The sequence below is a fragment of the Ailuropoda melanoleuca genome, chromosome 4, assembly GCF_002007445.2.
Source record: "Ailuropoda melanoleuca isolate Jingjing chromosome 4, ASM200744v2, whole genome shotgun sequence".
Lineage (NCBI taxonomy): Eukaryota > Metazoa > Chordata > Mammalia > Carnivora > Ursidae > Ailuropoda > Ailuropoda melanoleuca.
The window spans coordinates 78,354,265-78,370,086 of NC_048221.1; the positions used below are offsets into that span (position 1 = coordinate 78,354,265).

The 15,822-nt window shown below is 41.1% G+C and overlaps 1 long non-coding RNA gene across 1 annotated transcript in view; it reads right to left on the reverse strand.

Moving 5' to 3' along the window:
- LOC117801967 overlaps nucleotides 1-15,464 on the reverse strand; it is a 155,669-nt gene extending 140,205 nt beyond the window's left edge. The window contains exons 1-2 of the long non-coding RNA XR_004624885.1: nucleotides 15,399-15,464; nucleotides 12,945-13,098 (exon numbers count right to left, since the gene is read on the reverse strand). This is a non-coding gene — a long non-coding RNA (uncharacterized LOC117801967). The remainder of the gene's footprint in view (nucleotides 1-12,944; nucleotides 13,099-15,398) is intronic.
- Between the last annotated feature and the right edge of the window lie 358 nt (nucleotides 15,465-15,822).

Below are 15,822 nucleotides of genomic sequence, written 5' to 3' on the forward strand. Positions count from 1 at the left end.
AATATAACAATTGTAAATATCTAAGTACCGAACATTAGAGCACCTAAATACATAAAGCAAATATTGACAGAAATAAAGGAAGAAATTGACAGTAATACAATAGTGAAGAACTTTAACACCCCACTTACATCAATGGGTAAATCATCCAGATCTCAGTAAGTCAACAGTGACTTTGAATGACATAGGAGGCCACAATGACTTCACAGAAATACATAGAACATTCCTTTCAAAAACCGAAAAATACACCTTTTCAAGTGCACATGGAACATTCTCCAGGATAGATCACATTGTAGGTCACAAAACAAGTCTCAACAAATTTAACAAGACTGAAATTATAGCATGCATCTTTTCAAACCACAATGCTATGAAACAAATAAGAACATCAATAAAAAAAAAAAACAACTGGAAGACACAAACAAATAGAGGCTAAACAACATACTACTAAACAAACACTGGATTAACAACGAAAACAGGGGCGCCTGGGTGGCACAGCGGTTAAGCGTATGCCTTCGGCTCAGGGTGTGATCCCGGCATTATGGGATCGAGCCCCACGTCAGGCTCCTCCGCTATGAGCCTGCTTCTTCCTCTCCCACTCCCCCTGCTTGTGTTCCCTCTCTCGCTGGCTGTCTCTATCTCTGTTGAATAAATAAAATCTTAAAAAAAAAAAAAAAACAATGAAGACAAAGAGGAAACAAACAAAAAAAAAAAACACATGGAGATGAAAACAGAGACCCCAACCCTCCAAAGTCTTTGGGATGCAGTAAAAGCAGTTCTAACAGGGAAATTTATAGCAACATAGGTCTACCTCGGGGGTGGGGGGGAACAACAAAAAACTCAATCTAATCTTATTCTTAAAGGAACTAGAAAAAGAAAAACAAACCCAAAGTTAGTAGAAGGAAGGAAATAATAAAGAACACAAAAAAAAGTAAATAGAAACTAAAATAACAATTGAAAAAAAAATCAATGAAATCAAGATCTGCTTCTTTAAAAAATTAAACTAAGTTGACAAACCTTTAGCCAGACTCCTCAAAAAAAGAAGGGGGGGAGAGATTGAGAACCCAAATAATAAAATCAGAAGTGAAAGAGAAAAGATTATACCACACCACAGAAATCCAAAGATCATACCAGACTTCTACAAATGATTATACGCCAACAAATTGGACCATCTAGAAGAAATGGATAAATTCCTATTAACATATAACCTCCCAAAACTGTATTAGGAAACAGAAAATCTGAACAGACCCATTACTAGTAATGAAACTGAACTGGTAATCAAAAAGTTCCCAACAAACAAAAGTCCAGGAAGGAAGGCTTCCAAATACATTCTAGGAGACCAGCATCACCCTCATACCAGAAACAGACAAAGACACTACCAAAAAAAAAAAAAAAAAAAAAAAAAACCACAGGTCAACATTGCTAATGAGCACGTGCAAAAGTACTCAACAAAATAGTAGCCCACCACATTCAATAATACATTAAAAGGATCATTCACCATGATCACGTGGTATTTATTCTAGCAATGCAAGAATGGTTCAACATTTACCAATCAATGTGATATACTACATTAACAAAGTGAAGGATAAAAATCATGATTATGTCAGTAGACACAAAAAAAACATTTGACAAAATTCTTCATCCAGTCATGAAAAGAACTCTCAATAAAATCGGTTTAGGGAGAACACACCTCAACACAATAAAGCCCTTATACAAAAACTCAGAACTAACATCATCTTTAATGGGAAAAACAGGGCTTTTCCCCTAAGGTCAGGAACAAGACAAAGATGTCCACCGTCACCACTTTTCTTCAATACAGTCCTGGAAGTTCCTAGCCACCACAATCAAACAACAAAAAGAAATAAAAGGCACCCAAATTGATAAGAAAATTTTACTGTTGCGGATGATGTAATGCCATACATAGAAAGTCCTAAAGATTCCACCAAAAAGCTTCCAGAGTAAATAAATTAAGTAAAGCTGCACGATACAAAAAACACAGAAACCCGTTCCATTTCTATATGCTAATAATGAAGTAGCAGAAAGAGAAATTAAGAAAACAATTGCATTGACAATTGCATCAAAAATAAAACACTTATGAATAAACTTAACCAAGGAGATAAACCTATACTCTGAAAACTTTAAAATATTGCTGAAAGAAATTCAAGGTGACACAAATGGAAAGACATACCATGCTCCTAGTTCAGAAGAATTAATATTGTTAAAATGTCCCTATTACCTAAAGCAATCTATAGATACAAGGCCGTCCCCATCAAAACACTAGAAGTATTTCTCACAAAACTACAACAAATACTAAAATTTGTATGGAATCACGAAAGACCTCAAACAGCTGAAGCAATCTTGAGAAAGAAAAAAAGCTGGAGGTATCACAATCCCAGATTCCAAGATATAGTGTCAAGCTGTAGTAATCGAAACAGTACGGTACTGGCACAAAAATAGACACAAAGATCCACGGAACAGGATAGAGAGCATACGCTACTGTGATTGCATCAAAATAGAGAGTTTTGCACAGCAAAGGAAACCATGAACAGAACAAAAAGGCAACCTACTGAGAGAAAATATTATCAAATGACATATTTGACAAAGGGTGAGTATCCAAAATATATAAAGAATTTATATAACTGAGTATCCAAAAAAAAAAATCTGATTTTAAGATGGGCAAAGGACTTAGACATTTTTGAAAGAAGACATACAGATGGCCACAAAACACATGAAAAGATGCTGAACATCACTAATCATCAGGAAAATGCAAATCAAAAAATACAGTGAGATCTAGAAAAGACAAGTAGTAGTAAGTGTTGGCAAGAATGTGAAGAAAAAGGAACCTTCCTGCACTATTTGTCGAAATGTTAATTGGTGCGGCTACTATGGGTAACAGTACAGAAGATCCCCAAAAAATTAAAAATAGAAATTCTGTATGATCCAGTAATTCCACTACTAGGTACTTATCCAAAGAAAACAAAAGTACTAATTCAAAAAGATATGTGCACCCCTATGTTTACTGCAGCATTTCTTACAATAGCCAAGGTATGAAAGCAACCTAAATGTCCATTGATAGATGAATCAATAAAGACGCGCCATACACACGCACACACACACACACACACGGTACTATTACTCAGACATAAATTAAGAATGTGATCTTGCTATTTGTGACAATATGGGTGGACCTAGAGAATATTATGCTAAATGACATAAAGTAGACAGATAAAGACAAATACCATAAGAGGTCTCTTATCTATGAATCTAAAAAACAAAATAAATTTTTAAAAGGCAGAAACAGACCCTTAAGTACAGAAAACTGGTTGTTGCTGGGATTAGAGGTGTGGGGATATGGGCAGAATGAGTGAAGGGCAGTGAGGGATACAGGCTTCTAGTTATAAAGTCACAGGGATGAAAGGTACAGCATAAGGATTATAGTCAGTGGTACTGTAATAAGTGTTCTATGGTGACAGCTGGTAGCTATGCTTGTAGTAAGCATAGCAGGTCATATAGCGTTGTTGAATCGCTATGTTGTATACCTGAAATAATGTGACATCATGTGTCAACTATGACTTTTAAAAAAGCAGGAAAAAATGTAATTTTTTAAAAAGAAAAAAAAAAGCCAGGAAAGTTAGGATTTTCTGACAATTCTAAATGAAACACAAAAAAGCTACATGTTCCATGCAATTTGGGGATCAGCACATAAGCAGTCAGTAGACTGAGTTGGGACCATCACACTGGAGAGATTTATTTGGAAGTCTGGATGATGGGGTAAAAGGAGTGCATATAGAAAGACATAAAAAGAATCTGGTTCCTTCCAAATAAGCACTTCTTAATTTTGATGAAAGAGAGAGTACTGACCAACCCGGATTCTACAGCCTATCTTTGTGGGTTCAAATCCAGCTACAATTATTTTGACAAAGTTACCAAGTCTCCTAGCATGTAAAACGAAAATAATAAGAGGATCTACCCCCACAGGATTGTTGTTAAAGATTAAAGGAGTAAATATTTTTAAGAACTTGAAGCAGTCTCTGGCAAATACAGGATACTGTCGATTCTCAATAAAAAAATAAGAGGGGTGCCTGGGTGGTTCAGTCAGTTAAGCGCCTACCTTCATCTCAGGTCATGATCCCAGAGTTCCAGGACAGAGCCATGCATGGGGGTCCCTGCTTAGCGGAGAGCCTGCTTCTCCCTCTGTCCCTCACCCCACTCGTGCTAACTTCTCGCTCACTCTCAAATAAATAAAATATTTAAATAAATAAAATGAGATTTATGAGATGCATATGTAAATAGGGATCATCAATTAGTTTCATGTGACCTATTCGCATAAATACCCCTTACAACATCCCAGAAGACTTATGCTGTCTTGTAGCCCTGATTTTAATTAGTGTGGGAGTCCAAAAGATCAAAGGTCTCAATCTTTTGAATCCCCAAGACTTACCCCATCCATGCTTCCAACAGTGGAGGCATAGCTAAGCCTAACCTCCAGCCCTTCAAGGAAGCAACAGGAAGAGTTGAGCAGGAAATGTGATTAAATTCAGGTCCTGCCAGTACTTCCACATGATTATTTTCAGAATGGTTTAATTAAAGTTTCTGACATGAAGAGAGCTATTTCTGTTCATCTATTCAGAGCTGGTTATAGAGGGGGAAAAAACTGAAATGGGCTGTTTCAGTCAATTTGTAACAATATAGTTGTACAATTAAGCTGGAAGGGTACAAAGAAAGTTAGTCTATATAATTTTTCCTCTTATGGAGGTATTCATTATAGAACAAATTGAGGTCTCAAATGGAATAATGTTGAGACAAGCCAGTCAAAGGAGAAGATAGCAGTTTCAAAATGTTCAATGCGGACTCAATGTCCAAGATTTTAATTGTGTCCCTTCTGTATTAGTAATTCATTCTAAAAAGCTACGGAATGGTCAAACTAATTAATGCGCTACTTATTGCTGATATTTAAATATTCCTATAGATTATAAACATATGCATTATTCTTTAGTAGCCAAAATGACGGAAAACCATTACGTACAAAGGATTTGGATGCTTAACTTGTTATATCCATACGGGAAAATGGATACCATACATCGGAAAGATGTCTAGGAGCCACTCAAGCTTTCTGAAAGGCACTCGGATATCAATTCTCAACAGTTTTTCTCTCCAGCCTCAAAGAACCCCAGCAGGTCACAGAGCTCGCAGATCTCTCCCCACAGCCTGAAGCTGGAAACGGCTACGGTACTATTTATTCACTGAGCAGTGCGCCAACTCCGTTCGTCAGCTGGCCCGAGCCGGTGAACGATGGCAGGACATGTCGGTCACCTAGAGGGTAGCAGCTGTTCCAAGTTCCGAAGAGGCCCAAGTCAGGAGCGGCAGCCTCAGGTGGGGCGCCAGGAAGCGGCACCTTCCGGTGCATGTGGATGTGCACGAAGCCCCCGCACACCTGGGCCAGGGCTTTGGGCGCCATCCGTTTCGCCGGCGATCATGCTAGGCTCCAGCTTCCTGGGGAGCCAAGGTGAGGAAGGCTTAATTGCACTGCAAAATAGCTGCTGCAGGAACAGATGCAGCCTCTCACATTCTGGTGACTTTCCAGAGGGGGCGCGGAGGGGAGGAGGAAAAAGGGATTGAAAAGGAGAAGAAAGTAGAGGGACCGGGAGCAAAGATACAAAACCTACTGGAGTTCTGTCTCACTTTTCATCTGTCTCTATTACACACAAGAGTGCCTGGACAGGTCTAGGGATTCAGCTGTCATCTAAGTATTCTTTACTAGGTTTTGTCACAGAATGAAAGCAACATATACCTTTATTGAAAGATAACTGACCTTCTACAAATACACACCTTTAAAATGCACGACTGATTAGCTTTGATATCGTGTACAGACCATGAAACTATCGCCACTATCAAGATGGTCAACATAACCATCACCGCCAAAAGTGTACTCAAGCCCTTGTCTCTCTGCCCCATTGCAGGCAAACATGATCTGCTTCCCATCACTACAGACTAATTTGCTTTTTCTAGAAATGTATATATGTGGAATTATATGTACTCTCTGGCTTTGAGGGTAGCACATTTTTTAAAGTTACATTCAATTATTTAAGTTTTATTTTTTGTGTGGTAAGAACACTTAAAATTGTGAAGTGGCTACATGTCAAATATACCATACAGTACCATTGACTATGGTACCATTGTACCATGGGTACAATGTCATACAGCAGATCTCTAGAATATATTCAGTTTGCTTCGCTGAAACTTTATGCTCATTCACTCACAATTCCTCCTTTTCACCTTTCTCAGCCCCTGGAAGCCAACATTCCACTATTTGATTCCGTGAATGTGATTATCTCCTAAGTAGAATGATGTAGTATTTTCATTCTGTGACTGGCTTATTTCACTTAGCCCATGTCTTCAAGGCCCACCCATGTTGTCACATATTGCAACATCTTTAAGGCTGAATAGTATTCCATCGTGTGTACAGACCACAATTTCTTTATCCATCCAACTGTCCACGGACAGTTAGGTTGTTTCCACATCTTTTCTATTGTGAACAGTGGTGCAATGAATGTAGGAGGGCAGCTAGCTCTTTGAGCTCTTGATTTTAATCTTTTTGCGAATATATCCAGAAGTGAGATAGCTGGATCCTATATTAGTTCTGTTTTTAGTCTCTTGATGAAGCCCCACATTGTTTTCTATAGCAGCCGCACCATTTTGCATTACCACCAACAGCTCATAGGATTCCAACTTATCCACATCCTTAACACTTGCATTTTGTTTGATAATACCTGACAGGTAGGTAGAAATCACAACCACAGTGAGATACTAAGTCCCTGATGATTACGGACCTTGAGCATTTTTTCATACACCTGTTGACCATCTGTAGGTCTTCTCTGGAGAAACGTCTAAGTACTTAATCTTTTTTTAAAAAAACAGTTTTGGTTTTTTTTTTTTTTAAGATTTTATTTGAGACAAAAGGAGAGATGGGGAGAGAGAGAGAGAGCGAGCACAAAAGAGCACGAGCTGGGGGACCAGCAGAGGGAGAGGGAGAAGCAGACTCCCTGCTGAGCAAGAACCCCAATGCAGGACTTGATCCCAGGACCCTGGGATCATGACCTGAGCCAAAGGCAGACACTTAACCGACTGAGCCACCCAGACGTCTTAGTACCTAGTCTATTTTTAAAACAGGTTATCAAGGGTGCCTGGGTGGTTCAGTCAGTTAAGCATTTGACTCCTGATTAAGTCATGCTCTCAGGGTCGTGAGATTGAGCCCCACATACGGCTCCATGCTGGGCATAGAGCCTGCTTAAGATTCTCTCTCTCCCTCTGCCCCTCACCCACCCACTTTCCCTCTCTCTCTAAAAAAGTAACAAAAATAGAACAGGTTATTGTGCCATAAAGATGTAGGATTTCCTCTCACATTTATGCTCTTCTCCACCATCTTACTCCATCTTTCTCTTCCTTTTTATCTTCCAAGAATTAATTCTAACATCTACCCGCTAACGTGCAAGTATTTCTAACCCATTCCCGCAAACCAGAACTTCACACAGACCGTGTATTATAATTGGTCCGATGTCCTCATAGGGCAAATATAAATATGTTCCTTCTTCCTCACAAAAGGAATCATACTCTTGACAGCAAAGTCGTTATTACAAAGATGAATTACAGGCAATATACCCTTGATGCTAAAGACCACCTATTTAGTTTATCTATTGAGTCCAACATGGGGCCTGCCAGTTTATATTAGAACTTGTTTTCTTTCACCCTTCAAGAGCCTGTTTACCAAAAAGGCTTGTAGATTTTGAGAGCACTCTTACTTTGTTTGAGCTGCTCAAGGAAGATACCATACACTGGGTAGCTTATCAACAATAGAAGTTTATTGCTCGTGGTACTATAAGCTGAGAAATATAAAATTCAAGGGGCTGATAGATTCACCAGGGGAGAGCCCACTTCCTGATTCATATACGGCCATATTCTGTGTCCTCACATGGCTGGACTGTTCTCCTGACTTTTATAACAGTACTAGTCTAACTCATTGGGGTTCAGCCTTCATGACCTAATCATTTCCCAAAGACATCCAGCCCCTAACACCATCACACTGGAGATTAAATTACAACATAAGCCTTTGGTGGAGGCGGGGTATGGAGGACATAAAACAGTCTAGATCAAGTCTGTCTTGAACTTTTCAGTCCATCAGTTAAGTTGAAATGAGACCATTATGTAAGGACAGTGGTTGGGGGCGGGGGGGAGACACAGTTCAAAGGTAAGGCTATTTTGTTAAAGAAAGTCAGAGATCCACTGCCTGGCCCAGTTCCAGAGCCAACTTTGAAACACTTCAAATCTGCTCATTGGAAACGTGCTACAGCTGGATGGCCCGGGCAACCAGGCCTGAACCCTGATGACCACACAAAAGGTCTCTGGACGTCAGAGAACCCACTGGAGTTCCCAGGTCTTCCCAGTAAGCACGTCATCTCTCTGGCACTGATTCTATCTCTGGAGAGAAAAAAAGTAATCCAACTCTAAAGAAAATATTTGCCATGAAACCTAAACAGAAGAGGCTCACGTATCTAACCCAAGGGTACAGCCACACACAGAAATTCTTACCACCACCAAAACCAAGGAACTGAAAATGGTCATTTTGACTCTTACAGAGGAAAAGCAAAACAAACAAACAAACAAACAAAAAACACGACACTATATACTAAAACAATCCTATTTCAAAAAAAGAATATATAAGCCAAAATAAGGTTTGTGAAAAATAAGTCAATTTATAAAGGAGACAGATGATGAGAGTAAACAGTCTTGCAACCTTGGGAATGGGAGCAATAGTGTAGCCTTGGGACAGTCTGGTCACATCTCAAGACATCTGTTTCCCCTTTTGTGGAGCAAGACGGTCAGGTTAGAAGGTCTCTCCTCCCTCTCCAGCGTCAATACTCAACAAGGCACAAAAAGAGGCAGAAAAGTGGAAAGAATGACAGAATGATAGTACTAGTGTGTTTTTCTGCTTTTATTATTTAAGAAAGTCCATAATAATATGTCAAGATCTAATGTAGCCCAAAGGCAGAGGGCGAACCAAATTGAAAGCACAAATAAGGCATTGATCCAAAAAGAGAGAAGCCATTTTGGATCTGAGCCCCAGCCTGAGCCAACCACCAAGAAATTTAGGAGGATGGCTCCAAGCGCAGAGCTGCTTCTAAACCAGCATTACGACTCCAAACAGCAAAATAATTCCATGTGACTGTTCCCTCTGGAGTGAGGCATTGTAGCTATAAACCCGCCAGCATCGCGGCATTTAGACTGCAAGGTCACTGGCCTGTTAAATGTTTTCTGTCATCACCATGAAAACAAGGCAAGCCACAGGGGTTGGCATGTAGTGGAAGCACCTAGGGTCAGGTCCCAGGGTCACACTCTCCTCTGACGCTGTCCTGCTGATAGCTGAAGACGGTTATGTTCAATGGTTTGGTAGATTTACTCCTCTTTTATTCCCAGTGTAAGAATTTAAATTGCCTCACAAAAAGAAATTAAACTGACTTTTCTCAGGACAAAAAGAATAAATATTGCCCAACTGAGTAAAGACATAGTTTTCTGACATTAGCATGCATCAGAATCATGGAGGGCTTTTTAAAACACAGCTTACTGGGCCCCATCTCCAGAGTTCCTAATTCAATAGGGCCAGGGTGGGGCCCAAGAATTTCCATACTGACGTTGCTGTTCTGAGGATCACACTTTGAGAATGACTGTTGTAAATAACTACCTTGCCTCCATCCGGATAAATTGTATTCTCAACAACCAACAATAATAGCCAGCATTTATTGAGGGCTCACTGTGTGCTTGACACTAAGTGCTAAGTGATTTACTCACATAAATCCTTTCATCCTTATACCAGCCTTTGAGGTGTTGTTTGTTAATATTCCCATTTCACAAATGAGGAAACAGCCTCAAGGAGGTTATGGAAAGAATGGCTGATTAAAATGCAAAGACCCATGGTGATCTCTGGAAACAGAGCAGGTAGGACGCTGAATAGTTTTGGATTGGAGATCTGAAAATCCCAACTGAACAAGAGTGAGATGAGAGAGACATGGGAAAAATGCAGTCCACGTGAAAAATTACTGGGTTTTCAGAGGCAATGAGGTCAATAGATTCAACCCTCAAAAAGCCATAACCAACTAACTGTACTCCCAGCATGTAAGACAAGGGTCTCACACTCTACATCCTTTGGGACAATGTAGGTGGTGGTGGGATGGTTATTGCTGCCACTGTTGTTAGTATTAATAGTAAATCAGAATCAGACATCCCGTTGTCCAGATGATACCACTTCTCTTGAAGCCCTCTTAAGAGTATGAGGTTTAACTTTTCTCTCACACTTCATGTCCCTTGGAGCCTATAGTTAGAGGACATGTTGTTACTAAGTACTGCTGTGGACTTAACACAACCCAAGTTTCTTCTCATGTAAAATCCAACCTCATGATCAAACACAGCAAATATTCAGTAACCCAGGATCCTTGCATTTACCCACTCATCATGTCCCAGGGCCTGGGAGTCCTCCAGGGAGCCTCTGCATTCATGAAGCAGACCAGGGGAGACCGAGAATGGAGCATTGCACGGGAAGGTTTTTATGGGAGCAGCTTGGAAGTACTGAGTGTACTTCCATCCTCGTGCTCTTCACCAGAACTGCATTGCATGACTACACATCAGGACAGGGAAAGCTAGGGAATGTAGTTTGTGTGCCCAGGAAGAAGCCCTAATGACACCGGTGCATATCTAGGTAGTGTTTGCCCTAGCAAATCCCCTTCCAGACCATTTGTCATCCTTCTCCCTTGAGAGAAGTCCTTAGCTTCACATTTTCTCACATTCCTACACACCTTCCAGGAGCTCCCCTTCATTGACCAGTGAATGTTGAACCTATTTATGGTCTTCCCGCCAACTTCCATACCGTTCTTGATGCCTTCAGTGTCTCTATGAAGGAGCCATTCAACACCTTGGCCTGTTTCTTGGCCTCCTCACTTCTAGTAAGCTTTTCTTTCTGTCACACCTCTACTCCCCAATCCTGTGACAATAACTAACCCATTGGCAGTAATTTCAAGTGTGACTGCTTGACCACCCTCTTCTACCCTTCTAGCACACTGACCTGACTATTCCCAGGTCAAGACTGCTTGACTTCATCAACCACCACCAATCCCCTGACACCAACACTGTTAGCCACTCTCATTCGCCTACCTCCTCTTTTGGTTTCCCAGCTTAGAGTTTAAATAATCACTCCCTTAAAAGGGACAATTCCCTTAAGCCCACCTGTTCTACTCCATTGTCATCACTTGCAAAGACTCCAAATCTGGCTGAAGCTGCACCAGCTGCCTACCCCATGCTTGCTCAATTAGCTCAATTTTATCTTCACAAATATTCCAAGTTCTCCCTCTCCCAGAAAAAATGGTTTATTACATTTTCCCAACCCCTTAAAGGTGGGCTAAGCCAAGGTTTAGCAAACTACAGCCCACAAGAGCCAATTCCCGTTCGATGCGTGTTTGTATACAGTTCTGCTGAAACATAGCCACACTCACTAGTTAACAAAGTATGTGTGGCTTCAATGCCACCACAGCAGAGTTGAGGAGTTGTGACAGTAAATTATGCTTTGTGGAACATAAGGTTTCTATCTGGCCCTTCACAGAGGGGGGAAAAAAATTAACCAACTCCTTTTTTGGATTCTCATGTTCAAGGTCACCTGAGTTTTAATGGCCATAAAGAGGGCTATGCACTTAAAAGTTTATTAAAATTCTTAAAATGCTTGAATTAAAGCAGTAATATTCAGTTGTCCATAAAAATAATTGATAGAGCCCCTGATAGCACAATATAATATGATGGAGTTTTAAGTGTTTACACAGGTTTGGTTGTTTTGTCTTTACAGAATTTTAAACCGACATCCCATTGGAACTGGCAGGTCTGTAATGCGGAGGGTGGGTCAATACCACTGGCTCTGTTTCAGGTAAGAAGAGAACAGAGGCATGGAGATTCAATGATACCCCATCAAACAGCTGTACATGGGTTGAGACAAAAACCCCAGTTTCTGGCTCCTAGCCAGCCACTGTATGCTCATTCAACCGTGCTGCCTCTCCAGAGAGAGGGTGCCTGCCCTCCTGCAGACACTAGGTCCTCTGTCCCCAGCGTCACTCCCACTGCAGGTCTCTGTACTCACAAAAAGCAGACTCCCAGCTGAGGCCCGCATACCACCTGCTGGCACACTGCCCAGAGCCTGAAGCAAAGGTCTACACCCAACAGGGGAGTCACCAGCACACCAGGCTCCCCATCAGTTTTCTGTATTGAAAGGTAAAAGGTCATGGTGAAGGGGGTAGGGGGATAGCAGGAATTACTGCTTTCTCTGAAGAGATCTCCTGGGAACTGGCAAAAGGAGGGTAAGCTGCCGTCAGTTTGTCTCCCTTCCTGCCGTATTGTCACACATTCTCACACACATACCTTCCTCCAAAGTGGAAGAAAAGTTCAACCTGGTTGTTTATAGCTCATGAAGTACAACTTCAGTTTAAGAAGTTGCTTTGGGGGCGCCTGGGTGGCTCCCTCAGGTAAGCAGTGGACTCTCGGTTTCGGCTCAGGTCACTATCTCAGGGTTGTGAGATGGAGCTCCGCGTCGGGCTCCGAGCCAGACGTGGACCTTGCTGCACATTCTCTCCCTCCCCCTTTGCCCCTCACCCAACTCACATGCTCTCTCATTTAAGAAAAAAAAAAAAAAGAAAACACCAAAAATCAAACAAAAAACACATACAAAAAAAGAAAAAAGAAACTAATTGCTTTGAAAGTGAACAGAATTGGGATTATGTGACTGTGTGTAAGAGACAGAGCCATTACGTTGGGAGATGAAAAATTGACCGCGCAGGCCTTCCATGGAAGGTCATTTACCCTCTGCTAAATCTGGCCTCACAGCCAGCCAACCAGCCTAGCCAAACGCCCACCGGGCCTCCTACCTTCTAGAATGAGCAGGGCTCACAGCACTTCCCAGGTCCACCACCCACAGGGACTCCTCCGCGGCCACGTGTGATGCTGCCCTTCTCTCAGCTCACTGATCCGAATCCAGCGTTCGTGCTCATCGCATGCTTAAACTCCAGGGAGAGTCTCTGCCTGTGTAAATAAATGAACAGCGAAGTCGTAACCCCACATCACTTTCCCATCATGACAAATGCACACTGAGAGCACAGCTCCCCACACACCAGCGGCAGGTCTCCCAGACTGTCTTCCTCCACAGACTTTGCTCCTGTACGCTCTCACCCTCAAGGTCCAAACCCTTTATCACAAACACCAAGCTGCCCCTCGGGGCATCAAGTTATCTAGGAAATTATTCCCCAAGGCTAGGCTAGACCACCCCTTCAAAGTGTTCTTAAACAACCAGAGGAGGGACTAAATATACGTTTCCTGGGAAAAGTTCCTGTTAGCACACTGAAATGGATTTGCAATAAACCCTATGTCAAACTAATATCAAAATAAACTAATTACGTGAACAGAGTATCTAAATTCCTCTCTTATCTGTGTCCTTCCATCCAACCTACCAAGGTGTCTAAGTTCTCTGAGAGTAGAAACCAGGTCTTATTTTAGTATCATCTCCAGTCCCCAGCACGGAGCACCAACACTGAAGGGACCCTCAATACTGGTTTACTTAGTACTGTTACGTTGCAGAAGGGCTTGAGTGTGTATTGCCTTTATGCAATTTTCTTCTGCAATTGCACCTGAAGCTTACATGCTCTAGGGCCAAAATGCAGTATTAGGTAGGTTTTACTAAATCGATCATCCTGCCCAAAGTCCAATTTACAATAATACTTTCATCCTATCTTGAACACTTCTAGCAGTAGCAATCATACTTAAAATATTCCACCAAGAAATATGTTGACAACTTTTCAGTTTTGCAGTGTGTGATTTTTTTTTCTTTTGAATACAGGACATAGCTGAAAATAGAGCCCTTTTTATACTGCAGAACTGGATTTTGACTCACCTAGACTGGCTGTCCAGCCATGCTATCAGGCAATTCTAATTATCATTCTCGGGTGGAACCTATGAGGACACAGTCACCACAAGCTTGAGAGTGGTCAGCCCAGACCACAAAGCAGCTCACAAGCCAGTCTGCAAATGAAATAAAATTCTCACTGGTTGTGGGGTGGACGGTTTCCATACTGAAAGGCACTTTATTTCTGAGATATTCTGTATAGATGGCATTGCTGGGACACTACCTTTGTCCTTGAAGTGAGGTTCTTTTTCCAGAAGCACCACTTAGCACTGCTGAGCCACATGAAAAACCTGATGTGTCAATGCCACTAATACCTTATAAATGGGCAGGTCTTATAAATGAACAGGATTTAAGCCACAGATTAAACATTAATAACAATGCATAACCTAGACCCAGAGGAGGACACACTAGCTAGACACCCTTACATTTGTTTCCCATGCATTCTTCTTTAATAAGATTCCAAATCCCTCAAAGCATAGACACTTTAGAATAAATCAAAAAAAGAAAGAAAAATACTGCATACATTTTCACATCCTTCCTAAGAGGTAGGACAGTGTTATAAGTCTCACTGGTTTTTATTATGTTATTCCTGGTTTACTTTAATAGGAAGGATTTCCGTCTGATCGAATTCAAAAACTACATTGCACCTTCTCTCTCCCTATCTTCGCTCATCCCTGTAATGACTAGGAGTTAGAAAACATGCCAGAAAAGCGCTCTTTGTGTGATCAGAGTGTTACTTGCTACTTCAAGTAGTTAACAGGTTCTTTCAATTAAACTGGCTGTTTCTAATTCTCTTGATGCTCCCAGAAAACTATCATCCAGGACAGAAAATCACCGTTTTCTCATTACACTAAGTATTTCTGTGATGCTGTAGGTCAAAGAAAAATCTAGAATTAAATATATTTCCAGAGATATTTTCCAATCCTTTCAAGCACATGTTACATAGATTATAGATAAAACTCCTTCTGGGCCGTGTCTCTGGCGATAAATTAGTGGCTTCTTGTGCATAAGCACGTGTGTGGAAAGCAAGCTGGTACCATGACCTCTGTGGAACTTTTAATCAAATCTTGCACAAAAACAAGGCTCCAGAGGTGATCTTTCTTTCTTCTCAAAGAGAGTCAGCTCTGTTTCAGTTAGTATTTCAATCTCAGAAAACACTGGCAGAAAGCCACAGAATCAAAAAAAGAAATTTTAAGGCCTTTGCCAATTCCAGAAAGAAAAAAGAAAGAAAGAAAAGAAAAATGGAAGTTGGTAATTAAAGATTAAAAATATCCTGGAATCTTAATGTGGCAGTATAAACAGGCCTTATGATACCATAGCAACATTCTCTCTTCTTTAATGAAATTGATTAATTAGCCTGTGAGCTTGCAAAATGTCAGAGCAAAAGGATTGAGAAGGTCTCTCTCCGCAGCTAATGCCTTACCTCACCTCTTTCTTCCCGAGCTTGTCAGTCGGAAACACTTGAGGTCGATCTGTGGAAAAAATCTCCAACTACAGCTCTGTTTTAAATGCATGAGGAATGTGGAGGCTTCGATAGCACGCATTCCAAATCAGCTCTCAAGATGCAGAGAGGAGAGTGTCTCCAATACATAAAGCTCAAGTGAAAAACCCCATTTGACTGGGGCACCAGCAGAAGGAGAGAATTGGGGAAGTAGTTTTGCAAATTGAACCAGCTAGAAACAGATACATCTCTGTGTGTCCGTGTGTATGATATACCTGTGAAGGAAAGAGATCGTTTCCACAATCCATACATGCAGATTTCATGTTATAGCCCGATCTCACATGTATATGTTAAGATAATAGATGTAGGGGCGCCTGGGTGGCACAGCGGTTAAGCGTATGCCTTC